The following is a 13,863-nucleotide window of genomic DNA, read 5'->3' as shown; positions in this document are numbered from 1 at the left end:
CAAGGGCAAAATAATTTAAATATTAGCGTTATTGATAGTAAAACTATTCATTCTTAAGACTTAAAATTCAGAATCCTAAAATTGAAACATACTCCTTCAATATGAAGTTTAAAATGCTATTTTAAAACAATCTGAAAAAACTGGCCAAATAATATTGCAAAAACTTCTGTTTATCTTCATTACGTTACCTTGGAAACTAAATCGGTTAGCTTACGGTACTCCACTCATGATCGCTAAATACCGAATAACACTCAAACACGTATGACTGGTAAAGGATTTCGAGAAAACTGCAATTGGCTCTTGGGCCCCTAGCGCAGGTACAATATTTTTCTAAAGAAACCACGTCTTCAGTTTTATTCAGGGATATAATCTCCACGAACCATTATAGCTCTTTCGAACAAAATTTCCATTATTAATTTCGGAGCTCTTTTGGAAAGCTCGTATTTTAGAGATGAAATTTTCTTGTTCCCCGATTACAGACTAGGATCGCGAAACTCATGAATATCCAATATGAATGAAATCCGTCCAATCGTTGAGACACTGGCTAGGCGCACATCCGCACACGTAGAGAGACGGCATACCGGAAACCACTTTTTCATAATCACGAGGCTGAGAACGTGTGAATTATTTAAAATCTCCAGAGAGTTCTCTTTTTTCTTCATCACAGTACTCTATCGTATATACCGAGTATATATGAAGCTGAAATTTGTCAAAATGTCTTCCCCATTAACCGTGTCCTTTTAGTTACTAAACAAGAGAAGGAAGGCGACAAAACGACTCCATGATTTTAGTCCTCAAGCCAACTATACCGACCGAGAGACCGCCACTTGTCGGCGAAGTTAGTGCCAAATTTTGCGGATAAAGGGTGTCGCGTGATCAGCACAATGACTTCTCACGGCCGTTATTCTCAGTTTTCTAGGCCGGAGCCGCTATTTCCTTGACATAGCTCCTCAGTTATCCTCAAGAGACTGAGTGGTCCCCACTCCAAACTCAGTACTTATCAGAAAACCTGGTAGAGCCGGGAATCGCATCCCGGACCTCTGGATCGGTAGCAAGGTACTCCGACCACTAGACCACAGAAGTGGTCTAATTCGCTTGCGGACTACAGGCCACGGGGTTTGTTTTTTGTTGTTGTTTGTTTTGGAATATGGCGGGTTACATGTTAAAAGATCGAATCAGGAACACAGAAATTGTCAATGAACCGAAAACAATCAATTTAAATAATACAACTCAGAATAATCGGCTTCGTTAGATGCATCGTTTTTCAGGAATGGACTGTGAACGCATACCAAAACAGTTATTAATGTGCATTAGCGACTAAAGACAGTGTTTGCATTGGTAATAGGATTTATTATTCACCTACAGGTCGTAAATACAATTAATTTTTACACTGTCCTTGATTTACACTTCAGAACTCAAGTCAAGTCAATTCGCATTCCCGTGTTCTCTTATATCCTCTCGGCACGGACCGCGCACAGCAAACACAGCACCTCTATTGTTGCATGGCGCAGAACACACAGAAAACACGCGTCACGTGTCAGACTGCGAGCTCATTGGTCCATTATAGGCACTGGGCGTGACGTTGACGGGATCGAAAACACAGCTTCTTTTATTGTTGCCTGCTGGATCGTATCTACAGAGCCGTTTCCTGGCAACGCATTGATCAGATCCTTTAATCGTATCTTGAGGAACAAGATCCATTGAACATCCGAAGTTACGCTTGAAAAATGTATCTAACAGGGGAATGGAACGGATCGAAAGATCAAAACCTTATGTTGATGATAATTTCGTGCCTCCCTCTTGTAGCTGGAAATTGTATAACCTACGTTCTATTAATCTCTTAGGCACTTTCGTTAAACGTTTTTACTAAGAGGCTTTCTGATTTTAGTTTGTCTATTTCTTCAAGTCCTGTTCCTTACAGCTACCAGGATGTTTGTGCAAATGCACTAGAGCAGAGTGGGGCTGACGATGGTTGCCGAGTTAGTCGAGCTTCAGGGTGAATAGGAAAGATCTATTTTACGTCCCACTGCAGTGTACGTCCTTAGAGAGAAAGCCTAAAATCTTTTTTGCACCCGCGGCAGACCCCAATTTGTCAGACTCGTGACATCACAGCACAAAATTTCGCCTCGCGATAAGGGAGTTCGGACGTTATGCAGTACATGATCATAAATATGCATCTACATAGATATCCTTGTCCTAAAAGAATGAAAGAATATGAATACAAAATGTGACACATGCTGAATGAAGTTACTGATGCTGTGTATATACATATATATCTGAATTAGCATGCTAGCGATCTGATTAATTGGACTCCATTGAAAACAAATTAGGGAAACAATAAGACGTTCTGGGAATAACTAACAGTCTACTTTCCTTTTATACCACAAACACCACTTAGAAAACGACGAGTTCAACAAATCTTTTATTGTTGCGTGTCTTCTTTGCAGCGGGAACGTGTTTACCAAACCGTTACCTAGCAACGAAAGGGGTGATACACATAGGTAGAGAGCAGAGTGATCTCATAAGCCTACTTTCATTTTTACAATATAGAGAAAGTAGGCCATAAAATATTTGGATATGCCTACACATAAATAGTAATATAAAGGTCATTGCATAATAATGGCAGTAAATTATTTACCGTTGTTGCCTAGCAATCGCCGTCTTCTTTGTCTTATAGGTGTTACATTGGAAATATAAGATGCTTAAACATAGCGGCGGTCAAGCAAACGACCGTTCAAGTGACTAGATTGCCGTTGTAGCAGGAGTTACTTAGGATATGGTGCGATCTGCTGTACTGAGCCTGGACTGACAGAGGCTTTATATGCACTTGTATATACATTTAATCAAATGTAAAATGTAAATTGTACATACTGACAAGAGACGTATTACTGCTGTCACTGGGTAAATGACAGATCCGTCCTCTCGTCAGAGATCGCCACACACCAAAAAACTGCAAATGTCTGACAGTAATAAAGATATTTTAAGTCACAGATGTGTGTTTTATTCCAAGGAAAAATGGACAACTGACCGTCGATCGTAACATAACTTTGACTTTGACCTTGAATTTGGCGACACTCATTCTCCTGCTGTGAATGAAGGGGGTGATTGAAGCCAAAGCCTTCAGAACATTTCTTAGAATCCACTTCCTATTCGAAAGCCAGCCTTCAAGTGCAAACATTAAACTAACCCTCCATAAGACACTGATTAGATTAATAATCACTTATTCCCGCCCAGCTTGGGAATTAGTGGCAGACACCTACCTCTTAAAATTGCAGCGCCTGCAAAACAAGGTTCTTAGCACTATAACAACATTTTCAAGGTGCACACCCGTCCGCGATTTGCACACGGTTTTCAACCTTCCGTATGATTATATAACAAAATTATGCAGGAAACGAGCAGAAGTGATACAAAATCATGAGAATGAACATGTTCGCCGCAGAGAACAAGGTGAAGCCAGACATAGAAAATAAGGGGCTTAAATTTGACGGTAGTCAAACTTATGACCGTTCAGGTGACTAAGGTGCCGTTGGAGCATAAGATAAGTAAAATAGGCATGGCCTGCTTTCCAAGGCCTGGACTAACAGAGAACTCACATAATGCAAAAGGAAGTATTTTCAATAACATATTATATGTGTTATACTTACACTTGACAAAGGCGGAGCCTATTGATAACAGACAAACCCATCCTCTCGTCAGAGAGGCTGTAACATAAGGACAATGATAGCAAGGGTTCCGTTGAGAAAAACATCTCTTGTCGTGAGCCCTAAGAGGCTTGGCGCCATGGTGATCCCTTCTATCTTTGAAAGGCGATGGTACCTCTTGTTGAAGAGAAGACACGGTTGCATAGCAGCGATGGGAGAGACAAACAAACACACAGACATGAAGAATAAGAATAAGCCTACTTTAGGAAAGTAGGCCAAAAATAAGTATATCTGACACCAGTGTTACGCGATTTGTGTGTCACGCAACAAATAAGTCCACGTAGGTCTCAAATTCAGTAGAACCTTTATTGTTCTTCACACCTACACAATCACACGCTTTACACTTGTTAGCACTTACAGTATTACAATGACTGCTTACACAATATCTCGGCCGGCACATCTGTATCTCTAGGCATTTATAGCGAGACTCTTATCGAATGTATTGCCTTCTTATATGTCTGCGGCCGTTGCTATGCACTGGACCTTCTGTTGTAACCGTGGAGACTCCTGTTAGAACTATAATATCACTATTGCTGTTTCCAATGCAACGGTCTGTTCCAGCGTTTCCATAGAAATGACTTCTGGATTCCAAACACGTTACATTACATAAGTTGGCCGCACCATAGCTCAAGCAGTCGCTGGCTTCCCGCCGCGGTGGCCTGAGTTCGATCCCGGGATCTGGTCAAGTGAGATTTGTGGTGGACAAAGTGGCTCTGGGAGGGTTTTCTCCGAGTACTTCGGTTTCCCCTGCCAATCTTCATTTCACCAAATTCTTCATCATCATAATCACCCGTGGCAGGATACAATAGGCCAATCAGTGGCCGCCGTGCCGAGTGGGCCCAGTGGGACTCCACCCCCCACTAAGTGAATTAAAAGAAAAAATATACCTAACCAATATTTCCAACATCAACAGTTAAAGTGGGAAGCGCACGCCACTGCGTGGTCAAAGAAAAAGAGAAGATGGAAATGCACTCATGCACGTACCGAGCAAACAAAGAGAAGCAATGAAATTCAATAACATTTCCAATATCAAATGTTAAAATAAGAAACGGAGGCCATTATATGATCAAATAAAAGAGAGACATGTGAAATGCTCCCTTGCACATTTCAGGATAACAATAAGAAAATGATTTATGGCTGAAAAAGAAGAAACGAAAAAAGAATTCCAAAAGTCGAAAAGCAGTTGTAAGTCTATTTGAACGAACTATGCGGTCCAATAATTTTAGTATACATAAAAAAAATAATCAATCTCAAAATATTATTTACTTCATAATCTGTCCTTACAGGGGTTCCATACCGATTAATATGTGAACACGTGTCAAACTCCGGTTGAAACTTACATCGAGAAGTAAAACTTGTATCTATCGCAGTTCAAACTAATTAAAAGACATGATATTTCCATGGAGAGCAATGAATTAAATATCAAATATTAAACATTTATCAATACACTTTGCTGAAATAAAGCAAAATATTGTACAGCAACGATTCTCAAATTCGGTAAAGAGTAATTTGTCGTGCAGCCGTCAGCTATATTAAAACAAAAAAAAAAAATGTTTTTTTGAAGCGTCTTCCAGTCTTGAGACAGTTTGTTTTCGCACTGACTCTTTCTACGTCCGTGTGTGGATCTGTGCTAGAAGTTCGCCTCTATTTCTTGAAACAAACTGCCTAAAAAATTTGCCCTACTGAAACCTCCTTGGAGGAGTTCTACCTTCTGGTATGTAACACCGTCTTTCAGTTGAAACTTATCTGACATTTCGGAGGAACATTTTCTTCCAGCTTCAGGGTCGAAGAGTACGCTAAATAATGAACCAGCGTGAACGGACTGCACGGCTTTGTGCCCCATAAACTAGAACTCGTAACCATGGATGTGAGGACCTCAGATCCTACAAGTAATATTCTTCGGCTACATGCGGAAAAAGGATAATATGGGCAGGGCATGTAGCAGGAGTTGGGAAGAAGAGAAATGCATAGATGTTATTGGTGGGAAAGCCGGAAGGAAGGAGACCACTGGGAAGACCAAGACGTAGGTGGGTGGACAATATTAAAATTGATCTTAAAGAGATAGGATAGGATGGCATGGTTTGGATTGATCTGGCTCAGGATACTGATAGGTGGAGGGCTCTTGTGAACACAGTAATGGACCTTCGGGTTCCATAAAATGTTGGGAAATACTTGAGTAGCTGCAAATTGAGAGATTCTCAGGAAAGACTCAGCTGCATGAGGGAGTGAGTGACATGTGGAAAAATGTCCTGTGAGCATCCTCAATTTAGTGGGCTGCTGTGAATTAGGGTAATCACATCTCTCTTATGATTTGCTTTAAATTGTAAATTAATAACAGTAACCTTTACCAGGCCGGTCACGGTAGCTGAGCGGTCTAAGACATGTACTGTCTTCAATCGATCGGAAGCCGGAATCGTGGGTTCGAATCCCACTCAGGGCATGAATGTTTAGTTTGTATGTGTGTGTGTGTTTTTCTGTGTTTGTGTACAGGTAGAGGCCTTGCGACGAGTTGATCACCCTCCAAAGGAGTCCTACCGAATGTGTATGATCTAGAAAAACCGAAGTGAACGGAGAAGTTCATGGAGGTAGGCCTAGGCCCATTGGGGCTGTAGTGCCAAGAAAAAAAAAGAACCTTTACCAGACAATTTTTACATGCAAAAAGTTATGCTACATGATCACAGCACAGGTTATATATATATATATAACCTGTGCTGTGATCATGATCATCATATATATATATAATGAATACGGTTATGGCAAGTTTTGGTTAAGACTTTCTATTTTAAGGGTAATTTTTTGGATTACTTTTTGTGTGACGTTTTGTAGTTAAGTTCATTTACTTTGTATTTAGTCTGTGTTTAACGAAACTTCCAATTTCTGACTTATACAGTGTCGTATGACACGATGAATTTTTTCCCCTTCCTCTTCGCTCCAACATTGGAGCATTAGGCTGATTTCGCAGTTTAACTGATAATTTTTCTACAGACGGCAGGACTCCTTGGATCGGTGAGCAGCTCGTCGCTAGGCCTCTACGTAAACACAATAATAAATAAACGCATACACATACCAAACATTCATACCTTATGTGGGAATCGAACCTACGATCCCAGCTTCCGAGCGAGCGAAGACAGGTCATGCGTTAGACCGCCCGACTACCGTGACCGGCAATATATAAGAATTCAGTTCGTACCTCACATGAAGCAGATCCCTACCCACGGTCCCGGCTTCCGAGCGAGCGAAGACAGTGCATGCCTTAGACCTCTCGGCTACCGTGACCGGCATACGATGCATAGTTAATAATTATTTGTAAGAATGTGAAAGGAAGGGGTTAAGCCAAATTCATTCTGCTAGTTCTGCATTTGTCAGGAGTGACTGAAGAAAGCATGAAAGTTTTCAGTCAGGAAAATCGGTCTCCTGGCCGAGATTTGAAACCAAGACCGTTGGACTAAATAGAAATTCTAATTCCTTAACTTGTTGCAATAAGTGTTTAATGTTTTGAAGCTGGATTCATTACTACGTATTAAGCTCTGAAATAAATTTTCCTGTAACTTGTATGAATCTTATTTCGAAAAGACACATCATCAGAGGTGACCAAGCTGATAAATTTCACAGTCAGGAAGATGGAAGCCGCCCCCTCGATGCGAAACGCCAGACCAAACAAGAGGAGTTTGGTGTAAGTCTATATTTTACAAGCTTCTTAACTTATACATACGATATTCTTAACTTGATTAAATAATGGATGTAGCATACACGTGGAGAAACAAGAAATATGTGCAAAATATTCTTTATAGAGACCTCAGATGAAGGAAATATTACGTCATTGAGTCTTAGGTTGAAAAAGCTATTTCAGCCGTACAAGCTTTATAGCGACAAATGGAATGGAATGGAGGAAGCCATTTTGATCTGTTGGAAGGTCCTAACACTTCATTCGGAGGAAAGCCACGAAAAGATGCAGTAACGGGCCTAGGCTCGGACTGGTTATGCCTATCTCTCGGATATATATTTGAAAATAATAATAAAGGAATTTGTGAAACAGATTTAAAAATTTAAGCTTACTTGTTTAATTCTCTGATGAGGCCAGATTGGTAGAGGTTGATGTGGCTAGTGAGATGAGATGCAGGTCTAGGAGCTTCTCCAGTCACATGTAGTAAAAACTGCAGAATGTGATTTTCCGCGTGCCATGGACAACCATATTCTGTTCACATCGTAAAGGTGGCTGCAGCATTGCCAGCATAACTTTTTCTGAAGGTCATCTGCTACAACGAGACAAACGCTTCTCTCATGCTGTAGCATAAGGGGAGACAGTGTGCTCGTCATAACTTCGCGTATCACTGTCTCAGTATGACAAATCAAGCAAGCAAACACATTCCCCCTCTTTCTCTGATTACCCACAATTCAACGCTGGGGAATGTAACAGTGGAGTATCGCGCCTTTTCTCGTGTTCGGCAGGCCGGCTGTGGGTTTGTGTTCTTTTTATAAGTTTCGTCAGCAAATACATATATTTTCGTTAAAGTAAGTGCTTCATAACAAGTTAATCGTACGTAGCATTTCTGTGTGCAGCGAATTCTTTCTGTAGTAGTCATATATAAGTTTCGAAGTGTATAAAGTTGCGTGGAGTGATTTTAACCTATACACAGGATCCATGTGAGTTGCAGGCTTGTCACTGGATGAAATTTATTAACTTCTAGACGTGATATTGGAGCCAGGATTGAAGGTAAGTTTTTTAAGTATAAATTTGGAATAGTTATTTCACTCTGTGTTGGCTATGTAAGGCCTCCTGCAGCAGTAACCAAAGGGTAATATTTATTTTCTGGAATAGGTCTGTATAATACAGGAATGCAATGGGTATACGAGGATATACTCTCTGAGCACTGAATGTGGGTAGTACTTTCCCCATTTTACCTACTAGCGATGTTGGTTACCTCTATGCTGAGCCAAGTTCCGTTCACTCACTCTTCGCCAAAATCCACTTTAGGATTCAGAAACTAAGTTATAAGTTAGACAGCGCCATAACTCAAGCGGTTAGTCACTGGCTTCCAACCGCGGCAGGCCGGGTTTGATCCCGCGTCTGGTAAAGTGGGATTTGTGGTGGACAAAGTGATGCTGGGGCGGGTTTTCTCCGAGTACTTCGGTTTCTTCTGCCAATCTTCATTCCACCAAATTCTCAAACATCATAATCACCCGGGGTAGACTACAATAGGCCAATCAGTGACCGCCGTGCCGAATTGACCCAGTTTGACTCCACCACCCACTAAGAGAATTAAAAAAACTCGACTAACAAGTTAGAAGTGTATCCCTTGTCGATTCGAACAATGAGAGATTTGGTTATTCTGTATATCAATGAACTAAAGACGGATTAGTGACAGTGACTGAAACTATGCTTTTTTAACACCGTTAGTTACTAATTCCGCGTAGCAGTGTCATTCTTAAGAAGTTAATTGTCATTTATATAATCAAGAAATCCCATTAAGCTTTAATATCATGTTTAAAATTATTATTGCCGAACCTTACTCTGAGCCAGATTAAACCATCCCAGATATTCAGATGCATGCCCGTCACAGTGGCCGTGCTGTCTACGGCATGAACTGTCTTCGCTCGCTCGAATAATGGGATCGTGGGTTCGAATCACACTCAAGGCATGGAAGTCTGTGTGAATTTATTTTGTGTTTTTCTGTGTCTGGGTAGTGGCCTTGCGACCGGCTGATCTTCCGTCCAAGGAGTGCTACCAACTCTGTATAGCATTAAGAAACTGAAACAGCGGCAGAGATCCAACAAAGGGCCGTAAAACCATAGATAGATAGATAATTAGATGCCATTTCCTGAAGATCTATTTTTACGTCACGTTCCCATTTATGTCTGGGTCACCAAAATCCTCTCTTCTTTTTAGGTTTTCCAATCCGAATTGTGTAAGCATTATTCAAGCATTCATTTGCAATATTTCCCACTCACCTTACACTTGTAGAATTAAACACTCCAAGAATGTTATTGAAGAGCAATACCTGTATTGTTCTTCTGTGTGTACACTACATGTATCTTATCGTCTCACTTCCTCCTTATATGTAAACCTCCATTGCATAAAAGAATGAAAGGGATGAGATATGCTGGACATGTAGCAGGTTTAGAAAGAAGAGATATAGGCAAGAGACACGAAGTAAACAGGAATGCTGGGAAACAGAGGAATAGATTGTAGATTGAGTGATATTGTACTAGACTTTAAAGAAGCTATATGTGAGTGTGGCTGTATTTAAGTATTTTATTTTATTGCTAGTGGAGTGGGACTAAGTTCCTTGTACTGCCGGCCACTTCTGGCCTATTGTACGAGCCCCAGATGATAGGTGAGGGTGATTGTGGAGCAGTTGGTGGAATGAAGATTGGCAGGGGAAACCGAAGTACTCAGAGAAAACCTACCCCAGCGCCACTTTGCCCACCACAAATCCCACTTGATCAGACCCGGGATCGAACCTGGGCCGCCGCGGTGGGAAGCCAGCGACTAACCGCTTGAGCTATGTCGCGGCCCTGTATTTAAGTAACTCAAGATAAGGAGTAGTAGGAGACCCTTGTAAAAACAAAAATTATATTTCAGTTTCCGTAAAATACTCATAATTCGTGAGTAATTACTGAAGTACTATAAACCCTCCATTATCTGGAAGTTGACTTTTCCTAATCAAGTGAGCGACTATAAGCTTCCAAAGAAAGAATCTGCTTCATTTCTTTGGCGTAGTGGCCTATTTCTTCACTTCCACGGCTTCAGGATTGTGTTAAGAGAATATGAAAATTCAGAATGGAGCTTATTAGAACTCTGATACCTGACGGTATTTCTTTCCTTCTATCTGTGAACACATTTTGTCAGTATTGTTCCAAAGTTGGAAAGGTCTTAACATTTAACGCAGGGTTCTAACCTTTCACACTGGGTCAGATCTCTTATAATTATGCGGTTGATATGAAATTAATTAATTTTATAAAAATGAATTTTACTGACTGACAAATAATTTTTATTGAAAGTAATATTAACTGAAGTCATAACAAAATTACGCAAATCTATCTCCTGGCGTTACAAAGTCACTTAAATATACATGATCCCTTGGAACCTTTAAGTGCACCATTCTACTACAGAATTATGAGCAGAGGACAAATTAATATTCAACCTTCTTTCAACTATCTTTTCAGGTTATGAATCTGTTCGATTTGTATCGTTTATCTTAAGAGAATTTGAACCTGTGATCACAGAGCTTAGATAGCGTCAATACACAGACCTGTAAAATGAAAGAACCAAGTACTGATTCTTTAAACTCAAAAACAAATTTAGCGTTGAACTTAATGTTTTATTTTATCCAACCAAACTTATACAACGCGCGCATTGTTGGTTTCTGAATATGTACTTGGATACTGTAAGATTTCTGCATTTAATTAGCTAATTAAGAATCTGATTACTACAGTTATAAGCTCAACAAAGGATGCTAGTCTTATCACATTAACTCATAACATTTCTTCTGTTAAGCTTGTTTATTAGATAACCTCTCCTTTTTGCCAAGAATATGGTGCATTTCGTGAGAAAAGGGAGTAACAAAGACCCGCTAGGCAGCATTACAAGTTTAATATCTAAAATTATAAGACACTGCTCTTGGTTGGTTAATGTTTTGTTTTATGATGTTATATCAGCTGTGCAGATGTGATTCCTGGTGAGAAGTAGGATGATAGCTGCATTTTGATGCGTGCAAAGAAAGCAACAATTTCCCGAGCGAAGGACGGGAACTTTTGTCTTTATGTCGCGATGCTAGTAAATGTATTCATACTGTTCATTAAATTAGTCTTTTCCGCTGCACGGGTTTCCTTTCATGAGCTACCATCTTCAGGTCAAATTTTCGCTGAACTTAAAAAAATACGTCAGATATTTCTAATAATTAAAAGCAGGATTATAATGAAAGTTTTGTTTATTTCTTCACGGTTGATATAGAAAACATTTTTTAAGTACCATATATGAAGCAGAGTACAGGAAAGAATTATAATGTACGGTTTAAAGTATAATCAAAGTACATTGGCAGCTTGTGTGTAGGAATCTTGGAGCTATTCACTGAGCATACTTAAAATGGTATTGTGAAGAATACATTATGGCATGTAGGCCAGTTGCTAGGCAATTACAACAAATGAAACCACTAAACAACGGCTGTTACTAAGCAACGGCTCGTTAACAACAACAGAGGAACGGCATTTTTGTGCTGTCCATACCGAGATATTATAAGCAGGACAACTCTGAAGGTGTTGAGTTAAGTTGAGTTGAGTTGAGTTAGTTGATGAGTGACCGAGAACTGCTGAGGTGCAGTCATTGTGAGCTGTTCCTGGGAGAAGGTGGTTGCTGAGGCCGGTGACAGCTCGGTAACTCAGGGGTCACGTATTGGGTGTATAACGCGACAAATAACTTCACGCCGTATTTGATATAGCGAATTTTATTTCGCATTCGCACTTACAATCACCCAAATTACAGATTCACAATTACTGCTATCTGCAGTATCACAAATACTACACTCCAAATGCCAGAATGCAACTGACTGGTTGCTGGCTAACTCGGAACTCTCTCGGAACTAACTCGTAGGTAGCTGCCTTGAGAAATGTTGATCACACACTGGCTCGACTACTACTGAACTCGGCGATGGCCACCTTTCAACTAACTCGCAGCCGCTGTGCAGTTCCCTTATATAGCCGCAGTGCTTGCCTGTTGCGTAATGAGTGCCGTCATCCTGTTACGTCACCGAGCGTTGCGCGCTACGTTACCGTGAGAAGGGGGGTGGGGGAGCGCTGACTCACCCGCCGTGTCACTGCTGGTGGGGGGTTCTCCGTTGCGCAACATGTCACACTGCTCCCTCCTTAAGGCTGTTCGTCCCGAATAGCCTAACGGTGCATCCCCGTTCTTTTGCTTCGGAGGCTGTTCTTGCAGCATCTGTTCTCCGGCCGTTACAACGGCTCCCTTCTTAAGATCAACTCATCTCGAGCGGTTTCCTTTCAGCTCGCCAGAAGATCCAGTTGTATCCCATTCGTCCATCGCTTTCTCCCATGGCACATTCATTCTCTTTGGGGGGGGGTCGGTTCTTCTACATTATCGGTTCCTCCTCTGCTTGAAGTCTCTTTTTCCGTTTTGGAGGGCGTCGTCCCCTCCACAAGGTCCAATCCTTGATCAAGTCTTCCGTCGGAAGTTTCTTACATCGACGTAACAGCTCTTGATGCGTTGTTTGCACTCGCTGACGTCGTTGTTCCTCCTGGACTTCCAGCCGCTGGCTGGTTCGAGACCGTGGCGCCAAGTCCTTTCTCCGGCATCCGAAGGTTCCCTGGGGAGTTTCCTTCTTGAAGTCATTTCTCCAACGTCGTTCCACGGTCGCGCGACGGGATGTCTTCCTGCAGATGGCAGCCAACTTTATCCGGGACGCATGATCTCCTCGGGTCCAAGATTTCCTGAAGATGTTCCTCTTGCGCCATGCCACTCTCGCATGGCGGGACACCTTCCTGCTGACGACGGCCAATTTATTCTGGGGTCCACAACTTTCCCGTGTCGAATTCTTCATATTTCGTCGATGACGGTCCCTGCGCCTTTTCTTCTTCGGTTCTCCGACCGGCATTACTTCGGCGTCTTGTACGGGTACCTCTCGTAGTTCTGCCGCTTCAGGTCTCATGTCCACTGAGGCTGGCTCTTCTTCTTCTAGACGTGCCTCCATCTCTTGGCAGGCCATCGTCTCTCCGACCGGTATTATTTTGGGGACCTCTTCTTGTTGTGCCGTTCTTGCTCGGCAGGCCAACGTCTCGTTGTCTTCGTTAGGAATCGACTGTCAGTTAACTACAACCGCTTTTCCTCTTGGATTTTTCTCTGTTGCATCCTGGCAGGCTGTCGTCTCTTCCTGCCAGGCATTGAAGTCGGCGTCTAATTTTGTCAGCATGTCGTCGATTTGTTTTTGGTTGACGTCTAATTTTGTCAGGAAATCTTCTCTGTCTTTTTTTTTCGATTGGCATCTGCTTTTACTTGGTTAGCCCTAATCTCTTTCAGCATTTCTTCTTTCTCAGCCTTCCTTTCTTCCTCCCTCTCTTCCTTCTCTTTCCTCCTCTCTTGAACTGCTTGAACACTGAACTAGAATTGTAGAACGGTAGAACTAGACTGTCACTGTAACTCAGTGTATCT

The 13,863-nt window shown here is 41.5% G+C and overlaps 3 protein-coding genes across 4 annotated transcripts in view; 2 read left to right on the top strand and 1 right to left on the bottom strand.

Annotated features, from left to right (window-relative positions):
- Positions 1-8,102, bottom strand: part of LOC111871835 (neuroligin-4, X-linked) — a 756,550-nt gene extending 748,448 nt beyond the window's left edge. Inside the window, exon 1 of the mRNA XM_033754434.1 lies at positions 7,758-8,102. The gene's annotated coding sequence lies outside the window, so the exon portion shown is untranslated. The remainder of the gene's footprint in view (positions 1-7,757) is intronic.
- The window catches only part of LOC111871814 (neuropeptide CCHamide-2 receptor), a 166,955-nt gene that overhangs the window by 60,053 nt on the left and 93,039 nt on the right, over positions 1-13,863 (top strand). The gene's annotated exons all lie outside the window — the stretch shown is intronic.
- Positions 8,096-13,863, top strand: part of LOC111871804 (probable glutamate receptor) — a 276,486-nt gene continuing 270,718 nt past the window's right edge. For both annotated transcript variants that reach the window (XM_033754437.1, XM_023865167.2), the window contains exon 1: positions 8,096-8,415. The gene's annotated coding sequence lies outside the window, so the exon portion shown is untranslated. The remainder of the gene's footprint in view (positions 8,416-13,863) is intronic.

The sequence above is a fragment of the Cryptotermes secundus genome, unplaced genomic scaffold (assembly GCF_002891405.2).
Source record: "Cryptotermes secundus unplaced genomic scaffold, Csec_1.0 scaffold428, whole genome shotgun sequence".
Classification (NCBI taxonomy): domain Eukaryota; kingdom Metazoa; phylum Arthropoda; class Insecta; order Blattodea; family Kalotermitidae; genus Cryptotermes; species Cryptotermes secundus.
Note: the sequence above shows the minus strand (reverse complement) of the source record. Positions and strands in the feature narration are given on the sequence as shown.